At 42.2% G+C, this 26097-nt stretch overlaps 1 long non-coding RNA gene across 1 annotated transcript; it reads right to left on the reverse strand.

Moving 5' to 3' along the window:
- Positions 1-4272: 4272 nt before the first annotated feature.
- Positions 4273-25599, reverse strand: LOC123595130. Its single transcript, XR_006711045.1, has 3 exons — positions 25512-25599; positions 6262-6341; positions 4273-4598 (listed from the first exon to the last, which is right to left on the reverse strand). It is a non-coding gene; the product is annotated as an uncharacterized LOC123595130 (long non-coding RNA).
- Between the last annotated feature and the right edge of the window lie 498 nt (positions 25600-26097).

The raw sequence follows: 26097 nt of genomic DNA on the forward strand, positions 1-26097 counted from the left end.
TCCCAATGAAAGAGACTTACTCCATGGAACTGGAGAAAACAATAGAAGACTTCTATTTTTGTTCTCTAAGAGTTTTGAGAAGACATTTCGTAGGTGAAGAGGAAGCAATAGAAAATCAGATGAAAAACACAAGTACAGAAAGAAACAAAACTACCATGGAGCCAGTGAACAGTAGATAGATTACTGCAAAAAACCAAATCTGTAAAGTGGAAGAGGTCAGAGAATTCTCCCAGAACCTGGCAAGAAAGAGTTAGAGACAAACATGATATGCAAACGTATAAAGGCCTGGTATTGTTAAGTATGTAGGATCGGGATTCCTGGAAGATAAAAAGGAACAAATGAAGGAGAAGCAATAGGAAAATAATAGGAAAAAAGTCTCTCAGCTTAGGCTAATTAAGTTTTAGCTAGTTCAATCTTCTCCCGAGTGGGGGAAAAACACAGGATGTTCATTCATGGTGCTGAAAGGAATACATGGTGTAGCCAGTCCTTTTCTTTTGACATTTGCCAAATAGCAAAGAGGAAATCAGCGTTTTTCCCTGGGGCAAAGAGACAGGAAGCTGCAAATATCAGCTGGCACTCCAAGGGACAATTATAGTGATTCCTTGGATGAGGTATAAGGAGGAAGATAAAGAAAGATCGGGAAGTAGGAAGAAAGCCTGAATGGAAGCTTGCTGGTTTCCTGCCAAAGGGAAGTATGTCTGAGGATCACCGCTCACCTCCAGGCAGACGACTGCAATCACAGGCTCCTCCCTACAAGGTAAACAGTCCCACCAAAGCCTTCTGGGTCAAACCAAGCCACCAAACTGACTGGCAACAGATGTCACACAATTTCTCGCCATATATATAAATGTAATGATCCAGAGACGTACACATATTTTTTTATTTTTATTTATTTATTTATTTTTTTTTTTCAACGTTTATTTATTTTTGGGACAGAGAGAGACAGAGCATGAATGGGGGAGGGGCAGAGAGAGAGGGAGACACAGAATCGGAAACAGGCTCCAGGCTCTGAGCCATCAGCCCAGAGCCTGACGCGGGGCTCGAACTCACGGACCGTGAGATCGTGACCTGGCTGAAGTCGGACGCTCAACCGACTGCGCCACCCAGGCGCCCCCAGAGACGTACACATATACATGCACGTGTATACACACACATATGCGTGACAGTCCCAAGTGATAAACGACACTCTCCCATATAGATGCTTAATTTAGGTCACATGCCTTTGCAGGTCATATACTATTTGTCATGTAATAGCGTCCAAATCCCAAATAAGTTTATTTTATTTTATTTATTTTAAATATTTAAGTCATCTCTGCACACAATGTCGGACTCAAAATCACAACCCCGAGGTCAAGAGTCACATGCTCTTCCAACTGAGCCACCAAGGCGCCCCTGATTAAATTTAATTCAACACATATTAACTGTGTACTTAACCATATGCCTAACATGTATATGAATTCTGTTTCATGTTCTTCTTCACATGGAAATCAGTAACAGGTTGATGTCAAGAATATAGGACCTCATCAAATGTCAGTGTGAAATTAAGTCATTTGGCTATAATGTCACAAGGGGAGCAGGTTGGTTCTCATTCTTTTGAAAGATATGTCAATACTTGTTCTTGATTCTCTCTTATGAAAGTGGCAAGGCATTTTAAAATACTCTGTTTGAGGGGCGCCTGGGTGGCTCAGTCGGTTAAGTGTCCGACTTCAGCTCAGGTCATGATCCCACGGTGCTGACAGCTCAGAGCCCGGAGCCTGTGTTGGATTCTGTCTGTCTCTCTCTTTCTGCCCCTTCCCTGCTCAGTCACTCTCGCGCGCTCTCTCTCTCTCAAAATTAAATGTTAAAAAAGTTGAATACTCTGTTTGAAAGGACCATTTGCATAAAATCATACGTACACCTCAGCTGTCCATCTAAGTTCTCTTCACGCTAAGGGTAAGACTGCCTTGAAACCCCTTTCTATATCCTGCCAAAGTCCAAGATTTTCCCAACAATGGGATACTTTCCAGGTGTCTCCAATTCCCATGGTTCCCACTGTTTCCCAGCCCCTGCTGTATTTGGCCAGTTGATGGGTGGTCTCGCTTTCCTATGGAGACCATCACTGCTCCCACAAAACAACACACATGGAGAGTTTGGTCTTTTCCTTCAGAAAGAAAAAGAAAGACCTGGTCACACAAAGCTTCCTACAACATCTCCCTTCCAAATCAAAGACACGGAAAGAGAGAGTGAGGAGGCCAGAAGGTGCTCACGAGTGGGCAAGAAGTGTCCCCCTTCTGAAGCCAGAGGAGGGGCTGGGTTTCCTTGATTTCCATTAAAAACTGGGGCGCCTGGGTGGCGCAGTCGGTTAAGCATCCGACTTCAGCCAGGTCATGATCTCGCGGTCTGTGAGTTTGAGCCCCGCGTCAGGCTCTGGGCTGACGGCTCGGAGCCTGGGGCCCGTTTCCGATTCTGTGTCTCCCTCTCTCTCTGCCCCTCCCCCGTTCATGCTCTGTCTCTCTCTGTCCCAAAAATAAATAAACGTTGAAAAAAAAATTAAAAAAAAAAAAAAACTGCTTAGTTTCTGGGGCGCCTGGGTGGCTCAGTCGGTTCAGCGTCCGACTTCGGCTCAGGTCATGATCTCGCAGTTTGTGAGTTCGAGCCCCACATTGGGCTCTGTGCTGACAGCTTTGGAGCCTGGAGCCTGCTTCAGTTTCTGTCTCCCCTTCTCTCTGTCCCTTTGCCACTTGTGCTCTGTCTCTCTCTCAAATATGAATAAACGTTAAAAAATTTAAAAAAACTTCTTAGTTTCAAAGATAATTTTTATGCCTATTTTAACACCTAGCAGCTAACGTATCTGAAGATCTGGGGAACTTCGTTCTCTTATGGAGTTCCTTTCCCCAGGATAGTGACTGAGACCCTGAATTTTGAGGTTTTACCAAGAATTCTCCTGGCTTTTCAGTAGACCTGGGGCCAACGGATGGTATACTTGTTGAGCAGGGAAGGACATTTTATCTAGATTTTGACACTGTCTCGTTGGTCCATTTAAAATGGGACTTTTTACTTTTTACTCTTTTTTGGGGTACCTGGGTGGCTCAGTCGGTTAAGCGTCGGACTCTTGCGTTTCATCTCAGGTCATGATCCCAGGGTGGTGGGACAGAACCCCAAGTTGGGCTCCATACTAAGCATGGAGACTGCTTAAGATTCTCTCTCCCCCGCTGCCCCTCTCCCCCACTTACTTTCTATATAAAATACGACACAATGCGGAACAAAACAATAAAGAATAAAGTAACTCTTCTTGCCTCTCTCTTCCCAAGGTGGGGCCTCTATCGAACGTCTGACTAATAAGCATCAGTTATGCGCTAACAGTGTCCAATAGGAATTAAAGCCATTACGCCTGCTGTATAGTGCACCCAGCTGATGGAAAGTCCACAGCTTCCCAGTTTCATTCCTCCCAACCTCTGCCCAGTTAATCATCTTCAGGGGCAGCTGGGATTACCCTTGAGTCAGTCTTGACCACAGCCGGTGCTTCACCAAGAGCCCCCATATCCACCAGGCCTGCTGTCCTAGTTGCCGTAATCTGGCAATCGCTGCGGGGACTCTCTGAAGGTGCACAGATGCTAAGCCACAGGATTTCCCTCATGCCCCTGTGTGCTGAGTCCAGATGGCTTGGCTTCCCCTTCAACATAGAAGAAATCATTCCGTTCTCTCATTTATTTGGAGCTCTAGCATTAATCCACGTCCACTGGAAGCCTGAAAGGACTGCAGAGCCCTAGCTGGACTACTTTGTCTGGAGGCCAGACCTGACCCTGAACTACAACCAGCCGACCGGCACTGTCCTCCAGCTCTCTCCTCGTCTGAAAGCCCACAAGGGGACTGAAAGCATTCTGCCCCAACCTCCGAGGGCCTGTCTGGATGACCTAACCAACAATCTCGAAGGCTGGACATCTTAGGCATTCTGTTGGCTCACGGCAATTCTCCGACCACGTGTTACAGTCATTCTTCACAGACAGACGACCTGGTCGGCCAATAACAGTCCCCCAAACTAATCTTGGCTTTAGATAACGGTTTCTCCCAGAGGTGGGAAAGTAATTTCCCCAAGGGCACATCTAGCCAATAAAACCTACCCTCAAGACTGGCTGCAAAGGATTCTGACTCTGTATGGTATCCTCCCAATAAACCAGACTGACAAGCCACGGTCAGTTCCTCCCCCAAACCTCTGCCCCTCAGTACGCTCTTCAGACCTTACCCTCACAAACGCAACCAGCTTGTTAAATGCACTGAAATTGATAAGGCACAGATAGGAAATGACTGTTTTTTCTCCAAGCGTCACTCCCCGCTCTGTTCTGATGGATCTCTTTGCTCCACAGTGGGAAGCATAGATTCAGAATTTTGGTCACATAGTTATTCAAAAACCCCCACAAATGGCCATGACTTACTTTCAGCGACTCAGAAGTCCAGTCCAGTCTGCATCCAAACCTCAATCTCACACCCAATATAAAGCTTCTCCCCACTCCTGTCCTCATACCTCTTTCCAGGTTCAGGCCTGACCTCCTGCTTGGGTTCCTGCAGGTTGAGAAGTGGCTTGTGTGTTTTGCTTTTCCTCTATTTTTTTCCCATCTTTCCTGCAGCATCAGGGTGCAAAAGTGGTTGAGAAGAAAGGAGAGAAAAGACTATTTAGCTGATGGGAATTTTATTTTCTCTTAGTTGTAAATGTCCTGTGTGGCTGGTGACCAAATGCTAGTTCGTTTGTGAGGATGCACAAGCTTTTAAGAATTTGTCTCCTTTTGGGGCGCCTGGGTGGCGCAGTCGGTTAAGCGTCCGACTTCAGCCAGGTCACGATCTCGCGGTCCGGGAGTTCGAGCCCCGCGTCAGGCTCTGGGCTGATGGCTCAGAGCCTGGAGCCTGTTTCCGATTCTGTGTCTCCCTCTCTCTCTGCCCCTCCCCTGTTCATGCTCTGTCTCTCTCTGTCCCAAAAGTAAATAAACGTTGAAAAAAAAAATATTTAAAAAAAAAGAATTTGTCTCCTTTTATCAGATCTTGAAAAATACCTAACTCAATATGATTTTTAAAAATTTTTCCTTTCAGGAGCAGCACTGTTCTCCATGCAAGCGCACGCACATGTGCACACACGCGCTCTCTCTCTCTCTCTCTCTCTCTCTCTCACACACACACACACACCCTATTGTTTCTGTTTCTCTGGAGAAACCTAACTAATAGGGTTCCAAATGGCAAGCTAATTAATTCAGCTAATAACCAACTGAAAAAAACAACTGGTGTCAACACTGAAGGAAAAACTGGTTATGCTGAAATTACGTAGAGATGTTCTGAACTGTACATTTGGGGGCAATTTAAGGAATTTCCAAGGGTAAGTTGATTTTAAACTCACTTATACTACCTTTCCTCAAATGGTTGTTTATTCATTTGGAAAAATTTTAACGCAGTATCTCTGTGTGCGTGCACACGCACGCACATGTCCGGGGAAGAACGGAGATGGTGAGGAGGAGGAAGGTTATTTAGGCATTATGACCTGAGCAGGGAACACAGGTCAAGTGAGCAGATCGAAGTGGCAGGCCTCACAGGTCACTTCTGGCTTCCTCCCTAGTGGATCTGTGTCACCCCGGGTATTGATTTGCTAAAATGGAACCCTGCAGTCAGTTCAGGGATGTCACTCTGTCACTCTAGTTGATTAGCAGGTGCAACTGCTCAACAACACATGCTTTTCTCTACATCTGTGAACTGAGTCCTCTGAAGAGTTTAGAGAGTAAGTAGGGGTGAGTATGAACATGACTTTTTCACTCTTGACACTGAAGGAATACCTAACTGAATCTTTGGACGGTATGCCATGTAGACATGTAGATGATCAATAAAGCTCAACGACGATCAGATTAGTTAGGCACACTTAAGGCCATGATTGCAGAAATTACACTGCAAAACCAGGTATGGCCCCAGTGATTCACTCGCACTCTCCTGGACAACAGGATGATGCCATGATAAAGACTACAGACCCTTGAGGCACCTGACTGGTTCAGTTGATTGAGTGGCTAACTCTTAATTTCGGCTCAGGTCATGATCCCAGAGTCGTGGAATCAAGCCCCATGTCAAGCCCCATGCTGAGCATGGAGCCTGCTTAAGATTCATTCATTCATTCTTTCTTTCTCTCTCTCTCTCCCCACCCCGCCTCATTCCCTCCCTCTGTCCCTCTCCCCTGCTGGCATGCTCTCTCCCTCTTAAAAACAACAACAACAACAACAACAAAACCCACTACAGATTCTGGAGCCTGATTACCTGGATTGGACTCCTGACATTGCCGGCTTGCCTATGTGACTTGGAAAAGTGACTTCACTTCTGGGCCTCAGGTTCTTCATCTGTAAAATGGGGACAATAATCATACATACATTTACGTTTCTGCAAGTATTAAATAAGTTAATATGTATATTAAGTGCTTAAAACAGTGCCTAGCAAATAGTGGTAGATACGATTAACCAGGAGGGAGTTCCCCATCAGAGTGAAGCCTTGGGAACTAATGCCATGAAGTGACATCACTGTCAAAGTATTTCAACACTGTCACTCTCATCGTATATACTAGAATATCTGAACAAGTGTCTCCATCGCTTAATAGATGTGTGACTTTGGATAAAGTACATCATCATCAGTTCCAGGTTTCGTAGAACCGTGATAATAACAATAGTATTTGCATTACAGGATTGTTATGATTTAATAAGATAATGAATGTATGAATGTTTTACAAATCTTAGATATGATTGACATTAGCTGCCATTTTGAGACTCCACAAAGAAATTGAGAGGATACGTTAGGATTGAAAAAATATAGAGGGTAAGTTGTGATTTGAAGGAGTGAAGTTTAAATAATGAAAAAATCATAATAATGAGGATCATTAGACACTGAAACAGAATCTTCTCAAAATTGGTAAATCGATTTCCTTAGGACTGACCTATAATTATCAAAGGCCTTTTACAGGACAACGGGTTTGACAGCTTTGAGATGATATGAAAGCATTTTCTGCAATATGCTTAATTTCTCAGAACTAAAAGTTCAATCGCATGACCAGTTAGGTCAGTTTTTATCAAAAATCCTTACTAATTTCTGTACCCTAGTTCTGGGTACCTTGCTCTGTCCCCTGGACCTTGAAAATTCATTTGGGAGGTATTTTTTAAAGCTTTGATACTTGGGATATGTTCTTTCTAAAATAACGCAGAGCTGAGATTTGTAAGTTCAATATTATGAGACTTTAGGGGTTTTCAGAAAACATTTTATAAGGGCTCTACTCTAGACCACCTGATGTGATTATTCAGATCAAATCCTGGGAGATCTTACCCAATAAATGCTGAATATTTTGAGTCTCTTCTGCAGCTAGGCAATTTTTGCATAGATTCTTTGGTTATAATGGGCAAGTAAAGAACCCAATGCAGATGGCTTTCAATTATTCTCGATAATAGAGGTGGTCAAGGGTGAATGAGGCACTGCTGGAACTTACCCACGCCCCCCACTGACTGAGGGGAAAGAAAAAGCTCATCCAAGGTTAAAGACATCTTATTCCTGGTATTCTTCCAGACCGTTATGCCCCTACCCACCCACCTTATTATTCTGTTACTTGATCTCAGGAATCCAAGCCCTTGGCTTCATACTGTGTCCCCCTCAACCCATCTTAAGATTTCCTCAATTTGCCAACCAATGGCAAATAATTCCTTCACTCTACAGAACTCATTCGGGCCTCTGCACTCAACTTGGCTACCCCCTTAAACTTAATGTCCCAGAGAGGCTACTGAAACTTGTTCCCACCCTACAGAAGGGAGAAAGGCTGGGGCAGGTAAAATACAATTTTGCACATTATGAGAAGCAGTTTATGTCACCTTGTTACTTCTTTCTAGAAGTTAGTAAAATTTCTTTTCTCTTAACTGTGTCCAATAATCACAGCTATAAAATTTGTTGACCATTATTTGGAGAAACACATGCATGTACACACACACATACACACCCTGACAGATATACAGAAGGGCTATCAATGGTCATCAAAATACTTAATAGAGTACACGAGATACAAGTTTCTACAGGTAACTTACTGAGTATGAATTGTTAAAAGATCATGGACGGGGGCACCTGGGTGGCTCAGTCGGTTAAGTATCCGTCCGACTCTGGATTTTTGCTCAGGTCATGATCTCACAGTTCATGAGTTTGAGCCCCACATCGATCAGGCTCTGCGCGTACAGCACGGAGGCTGCTTGGGATTCTGTCTCCCTCTCTCTCTGCCTCTCCCCCATGCGCGTGCATGCACTCGTTCTCTCTCAAAATAAACTTTTTTTTCTAAAAAAAGAACATGGACAACTAACCATATCACTGTATATAACTTAACTATTATGTATTTATTTACATATATATAAATAAAACTTTCCCACAAAAGGATAAAACCCCCAGATTAACAAACATGGTTCTTACATGCAAACACCTCCTCTATCATGATATCCCATTAGTAGTTCACCAAAATACTTAGTTTTCATCATAAACCCAAGCTGTTCACCTTTCCTATTAGTCTCCTGATGGAGAGTGAGTAAAGTACACGTGTGTGTGTGTGTGTGTGTGTGTGTACTCAGTCGTACTTCAAGCATAACTTTTCTCCTTGAAATAAATTCAGAGCAGGCCATTAACTGTCCTTTTTATTATCTTCAATTAAAATGTTCTTCAGTCATACTGATGTTAGATAATGTGCACTTTTTATATATCCATAAAAAGATTTATCAAGTCAAATGTACATGTCACTTAAAGAACTCATTCTGAGTCTCCCTAGCGTGTGAGTCACTTCTTGTTGATTAAGAAAGCATGTGCCTTCTTTCCCGACTCTAGCAAAACTACCTAGTCCATTAATGAACAATCACTTACTTGAAAAAATGCAGCTAGTAATTTTTTCAAATCGAGCGCAGTTCTTTAACTGGCTGCAGACAAAAGGGGCAAACATAAGCAGGGATCTCTTAGTGAATACGGAAATATCTAGAAAATGCAGCTCCTGAGACCTAGTTGTATTTGTTAGAAGGACATCCATTTGGCTGGCCTCCATTAATGAGTATGGGTGACATAAATGTAGCTCAATTCAAGTAAATTCAACTATCTGCTAAAATACAGTAACCACAAGTAATGCATTTCTTTCAGTGTTTGCATCGTTTTTTTCTGAAGTTGTTTGTCAGACAAAATATGGACATCTATTATTCAGCCTCAATTATTCCCAAGTCTAGAGTAACATTCAGATGGCCCTTCCAGCCATTAAAAACACCCAGATGCAGAATTCCTTTCAAATCAGCACTATTGACTTTTGTAGAAAAGGTTTGAAAATACAACGAATGAACACGTGAAATGGCCAAGTTTTGTTCTGGATCCTGAACTGCCTGCCCAGTGGGGGTGCTTCCTGTGTCAAAAGCTCTCCTACAAGAAACTGAATCTTTGCACAAGGTCAGCTGTTGTCTGCTTTGCTATGAAGAATGCTAGTGAAAAATTCTAAGGTTAATATGTGGGAATGAATAACACACGAGCCAGTTTTGTTTGTCCAACTTGACTTAGGGTGTTGCTAGGAACTCAAGTGTGCTTAATCGCCACTGGAGGTAAGAGTTTGTCTAAATGAGATAAATGATTGAAGGGAGCCCCAGGCTGTGCAAATGAAAATACCACCTGAAAACAGGACCTCAGACTGAAAGAGGCAAGTTGCCTCATATGCCCAGCTAGAGTTTATTTGATGGATGACTCTATTTTCTTTTCTTTTTAGTTATGAAAGTGCCTTTTGAAGACACTTAAGCCAACAGTTTCTAAACTGTACCCAGAAACCCTCGTTGGCAACTTCCTAGAAGAGAGGCCCTGGAGAGTGGGGATAAACTCTACCTTAGCCCCCAAAATATCTTTCTGCCTTTTCTACACAGTGAGCTTCTGTACCAATTTCAATGAAGTCCATTACTCAGAACATGGAAATCATCCTGCTGAATAACTTCCCTTGCTAGAGCCCATGGTTTTAATTTACACAAAGTTCTCTTAGTTTTGAATCATTTGTTCTCATTATGGCCTATGTGTAATTAGTGAACATAATTAGGATGCCCACTCGACAAGGAAGCTATTGCTTTTCCGCAAAGAGGACACTTGAATTCAGACTGAAGTTACTGCTTTTGGCATTGTGCATAATCTGTCTGAAAAGTCTATTCTTTTTTTCTTCCTTAAATTCTGGGAAGGCATTTCTCAATGACTGGATTGCCTCAAAAGAAATTTTAGATAGAAAGTATCACCTGGGCTTCCTGTACCAATAAAACTAACAGACAGTTGAAGATGTGTGTCTTGAATAATCTGCTATTTAATTCTAATGCTGGCAAGTTTGACCATGCACAAGGCTTATTCATTTACATGAGCTATTTAATTTGCCATGATCCTTGTTTGCTAAAAAAGAAAAATCAGGGCCCTTTGGGGATACAGGAATGCTGATGCACAGGGGCACACGTACCCCAATGTTTACAGCAGCACTTTCAACAAGAGCCAAATTATGGAAAGAGCCTAAATGCCCATCAACTGATGAATGGATAAAGAAGATGTGGTTTATATATACCATGGAATACTACTTGGCAATGAGAAAGAATGAAATCCTGGCATTTGCAGCAATGGATGGAACTGGAAGGTATTATGCTAAGTGAAATAAGTCAGTCAGAGGAAGACAGATACCATGTTTTCACTCATAGGTGAAATTTGAGAAACTTAACAGAAGACCATAGGGGAAGGTAAGGGGAAAAATAGTTACAAACAGAGAGGGAGGGAGGCAAACCGTAAGAGACTCTTAAAAACAGAGAACAAAGTGGGAGTTGATGGGGGAGAGGGGAAAGTGGGTGATGGGCACTGAGGAGGGCACTTGTTGGGATGAGCACTAGGTGTCGTATGGAAGCCAATTTGACAATAAATTATATTTTAAAAAATCAAGGCCCTTTTGTCTTAATTTTTCAACAGTTTTCATAAAACAACACACTAGAGGGGTATTTGGAATTTATATTAATCCCAGGATCCAAATGTGCTCCCTGTTCATTTAAGGACAAGGTAAGTTACGAGTAGACATTGTCTGGTTCCTGTGCACTGGGTTGGGCAAGTCCCACAGGAACGTTGCTCACAGGACAAGGATTTGCAACTGAGTCAACCCCAGTAGGAATGTTTTACCCAATCAACTTACCACTATGTAGTTTTAGTTGAGAACCAGAATCACTGTTAAGAGAAGTCAAAGTAGAAGACAAGAAAATGGGACAAAGTATAAACTTGAAAGAATACAAAAACAGGAGACCAGCAGGAGATTAGGTAACCTGGAATGGAAGGTTAGAAGCAAGATATAAAGTGTTAGTCTCTAAACATCAATAGGCTCCATGCTCCAATCAAAAGACATAGGGTAACGGAATGGATAAGAAAACAAGATCCATCCATATGCTGTTTACAAGAGACCCACTTTAGACCTAAAGACACCTTCATATTGAAAATAAGGGGATGGAGAACCATCTATCATGCTAATGGTCAACAAAAAAAAGCCGGAGTAACCATACTTGTATAAGACAATCCAGACTTTAAAATAAAGACTGTATCAAGAGATGCAGAAGGGCCTTATATGATAATCAAGGGGTCTATCCTCTCAGAAGACATAATAATTGTCAACATTTATACGCCAAATGTCGGAGCACCCAAATATATAAATCAATTAATCACAAACATAAAGAAACTCATCAATAATAATACCATAATAGTGGGAGACTTCAACACCCCACTCACAGCAATGGACAGATCATCTAATCAAAAAATCAGCACGGAAACAATGGCTTTGAATGACACACTGGACCAGATGGACTTAACAGATATATTCAGAACATTTCATCCTAAAGCAGCAGAATATACATTCTTCTCCAGTGCACATGGAACGTTCTCCAGAATAGCCATATACTGGGACACAAATCAGTGCTAAATAAGTACAAAATAATCGAGATCATACCGTGCATATTTTCAGACCACATCGCTATGAAACTCGAAATCAACCACGAGAAAAAATTTGGAAAGGTAAAAAATACTTGGGAGGCTGAAGAACATCCTACTAAAGAATGAATGGGCTAACCAAGAAGTTAAAGAGGAAATTAAGAAGTTCATGGAAGCCAATGAAAATGATAACACCACAATCCAAAAGCTCTGGGACGCAGGAAAGGCAGTCATAAGAGGAAATTATATAGCAATCCAGGCCTTCCTAAAGAAGGAAGAAAGATCTCAGATACACAACCTAACCTTACGCCTTAAGGAGCTGGAAAAACAACAGCAAATAAAACCCAAAACCAGCAGAAGACAGGAAATAATAAAGACTAAAGCAGAAATTAATGCCATCGAAACCAAAAAAGACAGATCAATGAAACCAGAAGCTGGTTCTTTGAAAGAATTAACAAAATTGATAAACCAGTAGCAAGTTTGATCAAAAAGAAAAAGGAAAGGACCCAAATAAATAAAATCAAGAATGAAAGAGGAGAGATCACCACCAACACAACAGAAATAAAAACAATAGTAAGAGAATATTATGAGCAATTGTATGCCAATAAAATGGGTAATCTGGAAGAAATGGACAAACTCCTAGAAACATATACACTACCAAAACTGAAACAGGAAGAAATAGAAAACTCAAACAGACCCATAACCAGTAAGGAAAGCGAATTAGTAATCAAAAATCTGCCAAAAAACAAGAGTCCAGGGCCAGATGGCTTTCCAGGGGAATTCTACCAAACATTTAAGGAAGAGTTAACACCTATTCTCTTGAAACTGTTCCAAAAAATAGAAATGGATGGAAAGCTTCCTAACTCTTTCTATGAAGCCAGCATTACCTTGAATCCAAAACCAGACAGAGACCCCACTAAAAAGGAGAACTATAGACCAACTTCCCTGATGAACATGGATGCAAAAATCCTCAACAAGATATTAACCAACCGGCTCCAACAATACATTAAAAAAATTGTTCACCACGACCAAGTGGGATTTATACCTGGGATGCAGGGCTGGTTCAATATCTGCAAAACAATTAACATGATTCACCACATCAATAAAAGAAAGGACAAGAACCATATGATCCTCTCAATAGATGCAGAGAAAGCATTTGACAAAATATAGCATCCTTTCTTGATAAAAACCCTCAAGAAAGTAGGGATAGAAGGAGCATACCTCGAGATCATAAAAGCCATATATGAACGACCCAACACTAATATCATCCTCAATGGGGAAAAACTGAGAGCTTTCCCCCTAAGGTCAGGAACAAGACAGGGATGTCCACTCTCACCACTGTTATTCAACGTAATATTGGAAGTCTTAGCTTCTGCAATCAGACAACACGAAGAAATAAAAGGCATCCAAGTCGGCCAGGAGGAAGTCAAACTTTCACTCTTCGCAGATGACATGATCCTGTATATGGAAAACCCAAAAGATTCCACAAAAAAACTGCTAGAATTGATTCATGAATTCAGCAAACTTGCAGGATATAAAATCAACGCACAGAAATTGGCTGCATTCCTATACACCAACAATGAAGCAACATCAAGAGAAATCAAGGAATCGATCCCATTTACAGTTGCACAAAAAAAAAAAAAATACCTAGGAATAAATCTAACCAAAGAGGTGAAAAATCTATACACTGAAAACTATAGAAAGCTTATGAAAGAAATTGAAGGAGACACAAAAAACTGGAAAAAGATCCCATGCTCCTGGATAGGAAGAACAAATATTGTTACAATGTCAACACTACCCAAAGCAATCTACATATTCAATGCAATCCCTATCAAAGTAACACCAGCATTCTTCACACAGCTAGAACAAATAATCCTAAAATTTGTAGGGAACCAGAAAAGACCCCGAATAGCCAAAGCGATCTTGACAAAGAAAACCAAAGCAGGAGGCACCACAATCCCACACTTCAAGCTATACTACAAAGTTGTAATCATCAAGACAGCATGGTACTGGCACAAGAACAGACACTCAGATCAAGGGAACAGAAGAGAGAACCCAGAAATGGACCCACAAACGTACAGCCAACTCATCTTTGACAAAGCAGGAAAGAATATCCAACGGAATAAAAACGGTCTCTTCAGCAAGTGGTGCTGGGAAAACTGGACGGCAACATGCAGAAGAATGAACCTGGACCACTTTCTTACACCAGACACAAAAATAAACTCAAAATGGATGAAAGACCTCAATGTAAGTTAAGACAGGAAGCCATCAAAATCCTCGAGGAGAAAGCAGGCAAAAACCTCTTTGATCTTGCCCACAGCAACTTCTTATTGAACACTTCTCTGGAGGCAAGGGAAACAAAAGCAAAAATGAACTCCTGGGACCTCATCAAAATAAAAAGCTTCTGCACAGCGAAGGAAACAATCAGCAAAACTAAAAGGCAACCGACGGAATGGGAAAAGATATTTGCAAGTGACATATCAGATAAAGGGTTAGTATCCAAAATCTCTAAAGAACTTATCAAACTCAATACCCAAAAAACAAATAATCCAGTGAAGAAATGGGCCAAAGACAGGAATAGACACGTCTCTAAGGAAGACATCCAGATGGCCAACCGACACATGAAAAAATGCTCCACATCACTCATCAGCAGGGAAAGACAAATCAAAACCACGAGATACCACCTCACACCAGTCAGAATGGCTAATGTGAATAACTCAGGCAACAACAGACGTTGGCGAGGATGCGGAGAAAGAGGGTCTCTTTTGCACTGTTGGTGGGAATGCAAGCTGGTACAGCCACTCTGGAAAACAGAATGGAGGTTCCTCAAAAAACTAAAAATAGAACTACCCTACGACCCAGCAGTTGCACTACTAGGCATTTATCCACGGGATACAGGTGTGCTGTTTCAAAGGGACACAGGCACCCCCATGTTTATGCAGCACTATCAACAATAGCCAACGTATGGAAAGAGCCCAAATGTCCATCGATGGATGAATGGATAAAAAAGATGTGGTGTATATGTACAATGGAATATTACTCAGCAATCAAAAAGAAGGAAATCTTGCCATTTGCAACTACGTGGATGGAACTGGAGGGTATTATGCTAAGCGAAATTAAGTCAGTCGGAGAAAGACAAAAATCCTATGACTTTACTCATACGAGGACTTTAAGATACAAAACAGATGAGCATAAGGGAAGGGAAGCAAAAATAATATAAAAACAGGGAGGGGGACAAAACAGAAGAGACTCATAAATATGGAGAACAAACTGAGGGTTACGGGAGGGGTTGTGGGAGGGGGGGATGGGCGAAATGGGTCAGGGGCACTAAGGAATCTACTCCTGAAATCATTGTTGCACTAGACGCTAACTAATTTGGATGGAAATTTTAAAAAAAGATATAAAGTGTTAGGAGAGTTCAGATGTAATGTAAACCTTATGAGGAAGGAAGCCGCATGGCCTCTTTCAAAATCATGGCAGTCAAAGCTACTACTACTAACTGTGTAGCTTTAGTTTATATCAGTAACTCCCCTGCACCTTGGCTTTCACATCTTCGAAATACGGACACTGGGGCACCTGGGCAGCTCAGTCGGTTGAGCGTCCGACTCTTGATCTCGGCTGGGGTCATGATTTCACAGTTGGTGAGTTCAAGCCCCACCGTCAGGCTCTGTGCTGACAGAGCCTGCTTGGGATTCTCTCTCTCCCCTCCCCTCTCTGCCCCTCCCCTGTGCACGTGCATGTGCTCGCTCTCAAAATAAAGAAATAAACTTAAAGAAGATGGATATCGACGCATACCTTAAAGATAGTGTTGTAAAGAGTCAACGTGTAAAAATAACCAGCGTGGTGTAGGCACATCAGCGACACTCAATAAACCACCACCGTTGTGTTTTGTGCTTGATGCCCCTTTCTACTAAGGGAGTCACAGACGTAAAGAGGCACGAACAAAGCAACACGAAACCCAAGCACAGTCCTTAAGAGAGTGGCATAAGGTTTGCCAATAATAAATGATAACATTTGTTCGGTGTTTTCTCTACACCAAGCATCGTGCTAACGAAGCACTGTATACGCATGGTCTCATGGAACCCTCACGACCACCAGTAAGACTGGCTGCTAAGTGACCTCATTTTATGACGCCCAGCCTCAGAAATGTTAACTTGCCCAGGCCCCACAGTAAGAGGCAGAAGCTGGAACTCAATTCCAAGCACGTGTGAACCTGGACCCTGTGTTCACCTTATCACAAGATGCTACCTCTCCGTGACTATGTGCCGGAAAACACAAGATTTGTTTTGCGTTAAGAGGTTTCAGACATGCTATTTATTCGGTCTTGAATACTCTGCCTGGTATCAGCTCTTTGCATGTTAAATAAATAAACATTAGTAAAAAGGGGGCACCTGGGTGGCTTAGTCCATTAAGCATCCGACTCTTGATTTCAGCTCAGGTGGGTTCAAGCCCGTCAGGCTCTACACTGACAGCGGGAGGTCTGCTTGGGATTCTCTCTCCCCTCCCCCCTTTCTCTCTGCCCCTCCTGCTCGCACGTGTCTGCTCTCTCTCTCTCAAATAAATAAACATGAAAAAAAGAAAATATCATTACCTGCCTAAATTGGGTCCCCATAGGTAGTATTTCATGACACGCCTTTCTTCTTTTACATGGTTACTTAACAATTGATAACCAGATCTCTAACTGCAGACCATTTAATTATCTGTCTGCCCCCCACATACTGAAAGCTCCGTAAGAGCAGGGATCTTATCTGTTCCCTTCACCGCTTTTCGCCCAGCAACCATCACGGTGGCTGGCACACAACAAAAGCAGGTTCCCAGCAGTCAGGATGGTGTCAGCTATCTGTTGTGTGATTACTAACGGCTAATGTTAATGGGTACTAACAGAACAGCTAGGTCAATTTCCTGGGGGAAGTATGTTTTATGGATAATAGTGTCTGTGTATCTTGCACGTAAAGTTGCCAGGGACACGCTACAGGCCTTGTGTATACGATTTCATTTCACACTCCAAACAAACCCATCAGGGAGGGGATATTATCATCCCCATTTTACAGATGCAGAAACTAAGGCAAATGGGATTAAACAACTGTCTCCATTATACAACCTAGGAAGTGACCTCCCCACTCATAAACAACAGAAGAAAATGTGAAACGAAGAGTCAATTACCAAGATCTGTTTGGGGCTTGTATGAAGAAATCTAGAAATCTTTCCTGAAGGATACAGATCAGTTTCTGGCTAGGACAAGTCAATATCATAGAAAGGCTAATTTTTCTAATTAATTTATCATTAAGGTAATTACATTAAAATCCAAATGTTACTTTAAAATTTTATTTTTAACAAAGTGATGCTATAGTTAAGGAGAAAGGTAAAAAAAAAAAAAAAAAAGCGAAATGAGGGCATATTTGCCATTCCAGGTATTAACTGGGTGTTGGAAAGTTAAAATAATTCAAATATTGTGGTAGAGGCTAGGGGTAGACCAAAAGAATAGTCGAGCAAGACTAACAGCTGAAATTTGGTTGGTTAAGTTGAATACGTTGGGGGGCATAGAGCTAGATTTTCCCTGTATCCCATACATCCAGATGAATTCCAAATGGGTTAAAGAAGGAAATATTAAAAGACGTAATCATTAAAAAAAAGTTGGGGACAATACAGATTACTATTTTAAAGATCTGATGGCAGAGGCTCACTATGCCTGAACATATTTTATTAAAAAAAGGATTATACTTGACAAAAAATTTAAATCTTTCATAAATAAAGAAACATTGTACCAAGAAGCTAGTATTTTCTGGAGAAAAAAAAAAACAGAACAAGCCTGATGTATGTGAAAACAGTATACAAACGGGAGAGTATTAATTTGCCCTGATGTGAAGACAGTTTTCTTTTAATTAAAATTTTAAAGACTATGAACAAAACTGACAAATAACAGACCAGGAAAATGGCTTCACCGTATGCTAGACAGAGGAGTAAATATAAAGACCTACTAATGATTAAGTGCTGAATTACTAACACCTGGTTTCAGGGAAGGATTCTGAGGAAGGAATCCTTCTGAGGAAGGAATTTGATGTAATGAGTGTACTGGGACCAACCCGTGTAGTGTAAAGACAGTGTAAACAGACAGAGGGAAGAGTTCCACTACTTCCCTCTCCTCCTGGGAGAGCTCTAAGCTGGCATGACCCTTTGGAGATGACCATCTTGTTTTTTTAATGTTTATTTTTGAGAAAAGGAGAGAGAGAGTGAGTAGGGCAGGGGCAGAGAGAGGGATACAGAGGATCTGTGCCGACAGCAGAGAGCCCGACGCAGGGCTCGAGCTCATGAACCGTGAGATCACGACCTGGGCCAAACTTGGACGCTCAACCGACTGAGCCACCCAGGCGCCCCTGGAGATGACAATCTTTAAGGCAGGGAGCCAAGCCTTTACCTCCGCACTGAATCATCGCTAGAGGATGACCAGCGCCCCTGGAAGGGGTATGACCTTGGCAAGGGATTCAGCTAAGAGACCTCAGACACGGACATCCTTGCCACCCGAGAGAAAACCCTGGTCCTGAAAGGGGGATCCAGGTGGCACACGATGGCACCCACTACATATCCCAGCGGAAAAATGGATGGATGCTTGGAATTAGACGGATCCCCCTGAATTAAATTCAATAAAACTGAAAAAAAAAAAAAGTGGCAATATCACCGTTACTTAAAGACATGCAAATCAAGGGAGCAAGATACCTTTATTTATTTAACCAAGTAATTAGCCACCATTTTCAAATAATATACTCAAAGCTATTGCTGATACACTGATCTGGACTGAACCATACTCTCTAGAGTAAGTATCAATTTGAACAACTGGAAAGCAATTTGGATATACACGCTAAGAGGCATGCTCATACGCTATAAGCCACTGTAGTGGCCAACTGGAAGAAAAACACGTAGGGAGGTTTTGGCATTTTCCTGCTCAAGATCCTCCAGCAGGATGCCAGAGAATCTAGAATAAGGCCCCATCTCCTCGCCACGACCCACGAGGCCGTAGGTGCACCGGCTCACCCGCGTTCTTTCCGTCGTTCAGCTCCCCAAGTTCCGTCCCACCTCAGACTCTTTACCCTGACCCTTTGCTCGAGAGCCGGAGCGCCGCCTGGCTGGCTGCCGGCCGCTCGGGTCTCGATTCAGACAGCGCCTTCTCAAAGAGGCCAGCCTTGACCGCTTTATCCAAGGCGGTGCTTCCTTCCCCAGCGCTGCCTACTTTCCAGGACCGCGCGCTGTTTCGTCTCCCCACACTGTTTATAGATAAACCTGTCTTTTTGATTACTTGCTCATTTCCCACGCTCCTTGCTCCCACCTACCCCCCCAGAGTATGAGTTCCAGGAGAACAGGGTTTTGCCAAACTTGTTCCCCACGGCGTCTCCAGCATCCGGCAAAGCGCCCGATACACTGCAGCCATTCACTAAATGACCGGCGAAGGAACAAGGGAGAAATAACGTACGGCAGCAAGAGACACTGTGACTGCCCAGAAGTCACCTCAATGAAAAGTGTGACCTCAGAATCTTGCTGGACTCACAGAATGCTATAAAAGCACGTGGAAAACATGAACGAAAACACAACTGTCATTTCAAAGTAGGTAAATTAAAAAGAAAAATAACGGATTAATCATGAGAAATAACACAAAAGGGCAGAATGAAACCATTTTGTAACAATTTTTGAATGAAGATCCAGATTATACTAGGAAGCCTCATAAATCAGTAGATACAGAACAATTGGGAACTTACTTTTCCCAAGGAGTTACAACCAAGTAACAGCACGTTTCAATGGGTGGTGGTAACAATGATGGTCATATTCACTGTACCAGACTCTATTCTATGTACTTGGCATATATAATATCATCTAAGTCTCATAATAATCTTAGCAGGTAAATATTATCATTACTCTCATTTTACACATTAAGGAACTGACTACCTCAGGGAGGCAAGGAGAGGACAATAGTTGGGAGCAACATTTCAAGGGGATTTCAGTTTGACCCGGTATGCTACAGTTACAAAATAAAAACACGGGCACCTGAGTGGCTCAGTCAGTTGAGCGAGCGTCCAGCTCTTCGTTTCGGCTCAGGTCATGATCTCACAGTTCGGGAGTTCAAGCCCCGTATCAGGCTCTGCACGGACAGTGCGGAGCCTGCTTGGGATTCTTGCTCTCCCTCACTCTCTGCCTCTCCCCTGCTCGCGCGCTCACGTGTGCTCTCGCTCTCTCTCAAAAATAAACTTCAAAAATACAAGAAAAATAAAAATAGAACTATGTATTGCTTCTATTGTTAAAAAATCAAACTGTGAGTTAGCAAAATGTTGCTCACTACCATTAGGACTCCACATGGTCTCGGATGCTGTTGTTTAATGCAATTACAAAAGAAAATGAAGTAATCAGAACAGATACTGGAAAAGCAAAAAATTCTATTTGTTCACAATATGGCCATAGAACTAGAAAACAGAGCAAGAAAAAAAACCCAACGAGAATTTATATGAGAATTTTTTGAAAGATTTTATTTCTAAGTAATCTCTACACCCAATGTGGGGCTCAAACCCACGAACCCAAGATCAAGAGTCGCATGCTTCACCAACCGAGTCAGCCAGATTCACCTGTACAATACCTGGGTACGGTTGTTTTACACAAAATATAGGCACATGAGTTAACAACTCTTCTACATATCACTGAGAGCCATGTATTAATAGGATGGAAAGCTCATCTTACCCAGCACACAAAGAAAATTATAAACATGTAAGAATACATTTTTCAAAAAAGGTAAGGATCTCCATGCAGAAAATGTTAAAATTTAATGAAGAACATAGAACAAAATATGAACATACAGAAATATACACTAGGTTCCTGGACAGAAAGAACTAATATAAAAACCTCAGTCCTCACAAAATTAGTAAGTGCATGAAATGAACTATGTATCAGAATTCCAATGGATTACGGGCTGGATACACTCCCCTGCTCTAGAGACACCCTCTACCCTCCTCCATCCTGACCTGGGCCTCAGGTGGCTACCCCATATGGAGTACATTAAACCCCTCTGGGACTCTCTGGTGCCTGGTGGGGTTTGGCCAAGAGGAAGCAGTGGCAGGAGTTCTGGAGGTAGGAGAGGAGGTTCGGGACACTGATCTCCACAACCTCGTCCCAGGCAGGTGACATGGGTGAGTGGTGGCTTCTACAGCTTATGACTCCCGTTGGTAACCCCCTCCAATGTAGATACTGTCTCAGGACTCTAGTAACTTCTACCTTCCCTTTAACCTTCAGACCCACAGGTGGTAATGGCTGCTCGCTTGAGCCAGCCTCAAGGTGCACCATCGTCCCTTAATTTCACTTACACAAGTCTCTCTATTACACTCTAATTATCTGTGAATGCATCATTTGTTTCCCGCCAGGACCCTGACTGACACAGATTTATTTTTGAAACCTGATGTAATGATTTTCATGTTTACTGAAAAGAAAAGCTAGGACCTTTATGAAAAAGAAAAGCACAGAGAGATTTGCCTAACCAGATAAAGAAAACTTCCCAGAAAACTGTAATACTATGGCACTGCCATAGAAATAAAAATTAGGTAACTAAAAGGGAATTGAGAGTCTAAAGCAAAAGATTCAGGAGTATCTAGGAACAAGTTTCTATGTCAGGGAGGAGAAGATAATGTATTAATTAACTGTGCAGAAATACTTCTAATGAGGTCGAAAACTAATACAGATGCTTCTCTTTGACCAAGTAAAAGAAGTTTAAAAAGTATAAAAATAAGGTGTCAGTGAAATTTGGAATGAGATTTGTATGAATCTCGAGTGGGGTTTACTGTCCTGAGCGAGCAAAACAAAACCCACCAACATATCAAAACCTTGACATATACCTAAATCAAAATTTGTTAAACGAAGAGATACAGTATCAGAGAGACAGATGACGAGAAAAATGTAACAGAAAAAATGTAATAACCACAGTATAGACAGTGTTTCCACAAATTGTTGTAAAAAGACAACAGAGGAGCACCTAGGCGGCAGAGTCAGTGGAGCGCCTGATTCTTGATTTCAGTTCAGGTCACATTCTCAGGGTCGTGGGATTAAGCCTTGCATCGGACTCTGTGCTGAGAGCACGGAGTCTGCTGGGGATTCTCTCTCTCCCTCTCTCTGCCCTTCCCCTATGTGCGTGCTCTCTCTCAAAAATAAATAAATATTTTTTTAAAAAGACACTAGGAAAAAAAAGTCAGTAAAAGGGATCAGTAGGGATTAGGGTAACACCCAAATAGCTAATAAATACATGAAATGCTGCTCAAGTTTAAGGATAGTTAGGTAAATGCAAATTCAGATAAAATGAGAGACATCATTTTCTGGCACAAGTGGCTAGCTAAAATTACAGAAGATTGACCACAGTCAGTTCCTAGAAAGAAGGCTGGGGAAATGACACCCTCATTCATTAACGGGGGAGTGTGAGTTATCACAAATAACTTGAAAAGTGATCCAGGAAAGTATTAAACTCTAGAACGTGGACCCAGCAGCCTCACATTGGAGAATGTATCCAAGAGAAAGAAAAGCATTAGCATGTGAAGGTCTGTGAACAAGAAGCTACTGCAGCATTGTCTGTGTTGGCAAACAACTGGAAACTGTTAGGTTGACTCTTCACTAACAGAATCGGGTAACTTGCAGGTGGTCACTGCTGTGTAATATTTTACAACTATTTAAATAAAGAGTTAGCTTCACTTCAATCACTCAGCAGTTCTACTGACCTCCAGCAGGATTTCTCAACCTTGGCACTATTGACATTTGGGGGGAGATAATTCTTCGTTGAGATGGGGGACGGCCATCCCGTCCTCGCCATCTACGCTCGAAACGCCAATGGCATCCTGCCTCCAATTATGGCAACCAAACGGACTCTGTTCCCCTGGGGTTGGGGTGGGGTGAGCAAGAAAACCACTGACTTTGAAGAGATGTCCTAACATGTTATGGCTTGAAACAAGCAAGTTGCAGAGGGACACATTTACAATCAAAAATCTTGTAAAAGCAAATGACAACAATGAACATCTTACGCACGTACGTGTAGGTTTCCAGTGGTTTGCTTGAGCTAAAGAAGGAAAGAAACCAGTACCGATGTCTACCAAGACGCTGGCATTCCACCATCTCGGGGGACGCAGATAGAGACGGAGAGAAGAAAAATTTGCAACTCCTTCTTTAAGTTTATCTGCCTTATTCCACCAGTTACAACGTGAAAGGATTATGGATGTGAATAAACGCAATTTAAGATAGAAAAATAATTTTGTAATTTAACACAAAAGAACCCAGGTCACTCATGTGTTAATGCCAACTAAAAGAAACCACTTAAGGTGTCAAAGCTTCAAATTATGGCATCCATAAAAATAGACAATAAAACCACTCAAGTAATCGTTATGAGACTTTTATAAGAATTTAATCCTCGTGGGAACACTATTATTACATTAGACTCACAAGTTTCTCATAAGGTTCAATTGAAAAAACATGGAAAAATACTTTTGGTGAAAACCAACATAGATGCAAATGCTATCATCCCTATAGCAGGTTATGTACTCCACAAAGTATATTTATTACTAAAAAGTTGGTTTTCTATTTAGAATGTATGCACCTAACTACCAAAGACGTGAATCCTGTGTGTAATCTGGATACTAGATAACTTCAGCCTTCACTATTACACTGCATCCTCAACAGTTATTATTAAATGTATTTTGTACATTCTGCCTGGCAGGCACGGACTGCCCCGGGTTGTTTAGATCTATTAACTCACTTAATCCCCGTTATTATTATGATCCCCATTTTATACATAAGCAAACTGAGGCACAGAGAGTGAAGCAAATTGCAAGATCACACACAGCTGGAAGTGGCAACACTGGGATGACATTCAAGTTCAGCCACTGGGCTATGCTGCCTCTCTGTTCAAAGACAAGATGGACTTGTAAGCTTATCCTTCACATGGTTACCCAGCCTCTGCTCTGCCCCTCTAGCTACACTCACAGGCATCACTGGGGACCCCTTCTGTGTCCTCTTAGGCTACAGAAAACCGAGTGCACATGCCACTGTCTTCGATCCATGTCAAATCTAAATGCTGTTCCTCTCTCCCACAGAACTGCTTTCCCATCTGAGCAATGCTTTTTTTTTTTTTTTTAAGTTTACGTATTTATTTTGAGAGAGAGAGAGGGACAGAGAGAGAGAGAGAGAGAGAGAGAGAGAGAATCCCAAGCAGGCTCTGCGCAGAGCCCGGCGCGGGGCTCAAACCCATGAACCATGAGATCATGACCTGAGCCGAAAGCAAGAGTGGGAGGCTTAACCAACTGAGCCACCCAGGCGCCCCTAAGCAATGCTTTTCAATCAACATTCTCACGCCTTTTAAATGCCTTTCAAACATTTCTCTCCAAATAAAAAGAAGCCTGCCTGTTACTGTTTCCCACCCGTCTTCCACTTTTCATTTCTTTCTTTCCTGTTACCATTTTGCCTCTAAACTATGACGATGATAACTATGAAACTTTCAAACCATGCAAACTACTAACCACTGTTCCAGTGTTTCAAAAGCTAACAGCAACAAAGCCTGCACTTGATAGACATCTAATTAGACCGAGAGGGCTGCACGCTAGATCGCTAGATCTCTCCAGGACGTCTCGAGTCGTGTTAGCAGGTTAGCCGAGACAATTCCCCAAACAGTCTTCAGAGGCGGTTTTCAGTCAGGGTTCTACAGAGAAACACAACCAGGACAGACTGACATACAGATGATAGAGCCACAGAGACGATATATAGTGTATTTTAAGGAACTGGCTTACTAGCTTGTGGGACCAGAGTGTCTGAAATCTGAAGCCAGTCACCAGGCTCAGGTAGTGGCTGAGGATGCAGTCCTGAGGCAGAATTTTCTCCAGGAAGCTTCAGTTTTTGCTTTTAAGCCCTCCCATCACTTGCATGGGGTCCACACACATTACGGAGGATAATCTAGTTTGTTTATTTTTTTGTCAGTTTAATTGTTTTGCTCGAAAGAGAGAGAGCGTGAGTGGTGGAGGGGCAGAGGAAGGGGGAGAGAGAGAGAGAATCCGAGCAGACTCCACGCTCAGCACGAAGCCTGACCTGGGGCTCAATCTCAGGACCATGAGATCAAGACGTGAGCCCGTATCAAGAGCCCCATTACAGGGGCAGCTGTGTCGCTCCGTCAGTTGAGCGTCCAACTTTAGATCGCAGCTCACGTGGTGATCTCTCGGTTTGGGTTCCATCCCCATGAGTTCAAGCTGTGGCAGGCTACGCACGGACACTGAAAAGCCTGCTTGGGATTCTCTCTCTTCCTCCTTCTCTCTGCACCTCCCCCACTTGCTCACGTGCTCTTTCCGTCTCAAAATAAATACACTTAAAAATAAAAGTCAGATGCTTCACCAACTGAGCCCCTCAGGCGCCCCTATAATCTTTCTCCAAAGCCACGTGATGACAGATGTAAACCACGTCTACTGGGGTATGATGGTAAATACAAGGGTTAGTAAACCATGTCAACAAGACTAGAGCGGGCAGTTAGGAAGGAGGAGGCTTGGACGATACAGACCACTTACCGATTATGACAATTCAGCCTATGGCTCGGTTTTAACATTTACGATGGATCCATGACGTAGAGGACAGGACCGTAATTCTAGGATCCACCGGAAAATAATGAGAACCAGTAAGAGAGTTCAGTTAGGTGTGTCAAGCAGAAATAAAATATTGATATCAATCACTATCTTTCCTGTATATAACAGCAATGAGAAATTAATACGATGGAAAAACAAGGTCATTTGCAACAGAAAGACAATATGAGATAAACAAAATATCTAGAAACAAAATTACTAACAATGCTTTAGGAATTATGTAAAAAACATTAATGAATTTACTTAACTCTAAAAAATAAGACTGGTTCAGCTATCTGCCGATTTCTATGCCAGTACTGCATTTTTTTTTAATTCATTATAACGCAGTTTATTATAGGACACTTTAATTTTTTTAATGTTTTTATTTTTTATTTTTGAGAGACAGGGAGAGGGACAGAGCACGAGTGGGCGAAGGACAGAGAGAGGGGGAAACACAGAATCTGAAGCAGGCTCCAGGCTCTGAGCTGTCAGCACAGAGCCCGACGTGGGGCTCGAACTCACAGACAGTGAGACC

The sequence above is a fragment of the Leopardus geoffroyi genome, chromosome X (assembly GCF_018350155.1).
Source record: "Leopardus geoffroyi isolate Oge1 chromosome X, O.geoffroyi_Oge1_pat1.0, whole genome shotgun sequence".
Taxonomy (NCBI): Eukaryota; Metazoa; Chordata; class Mammalia; order Carnivora; family Felidae; genus Leopardus; species Leopardus geoffroyi.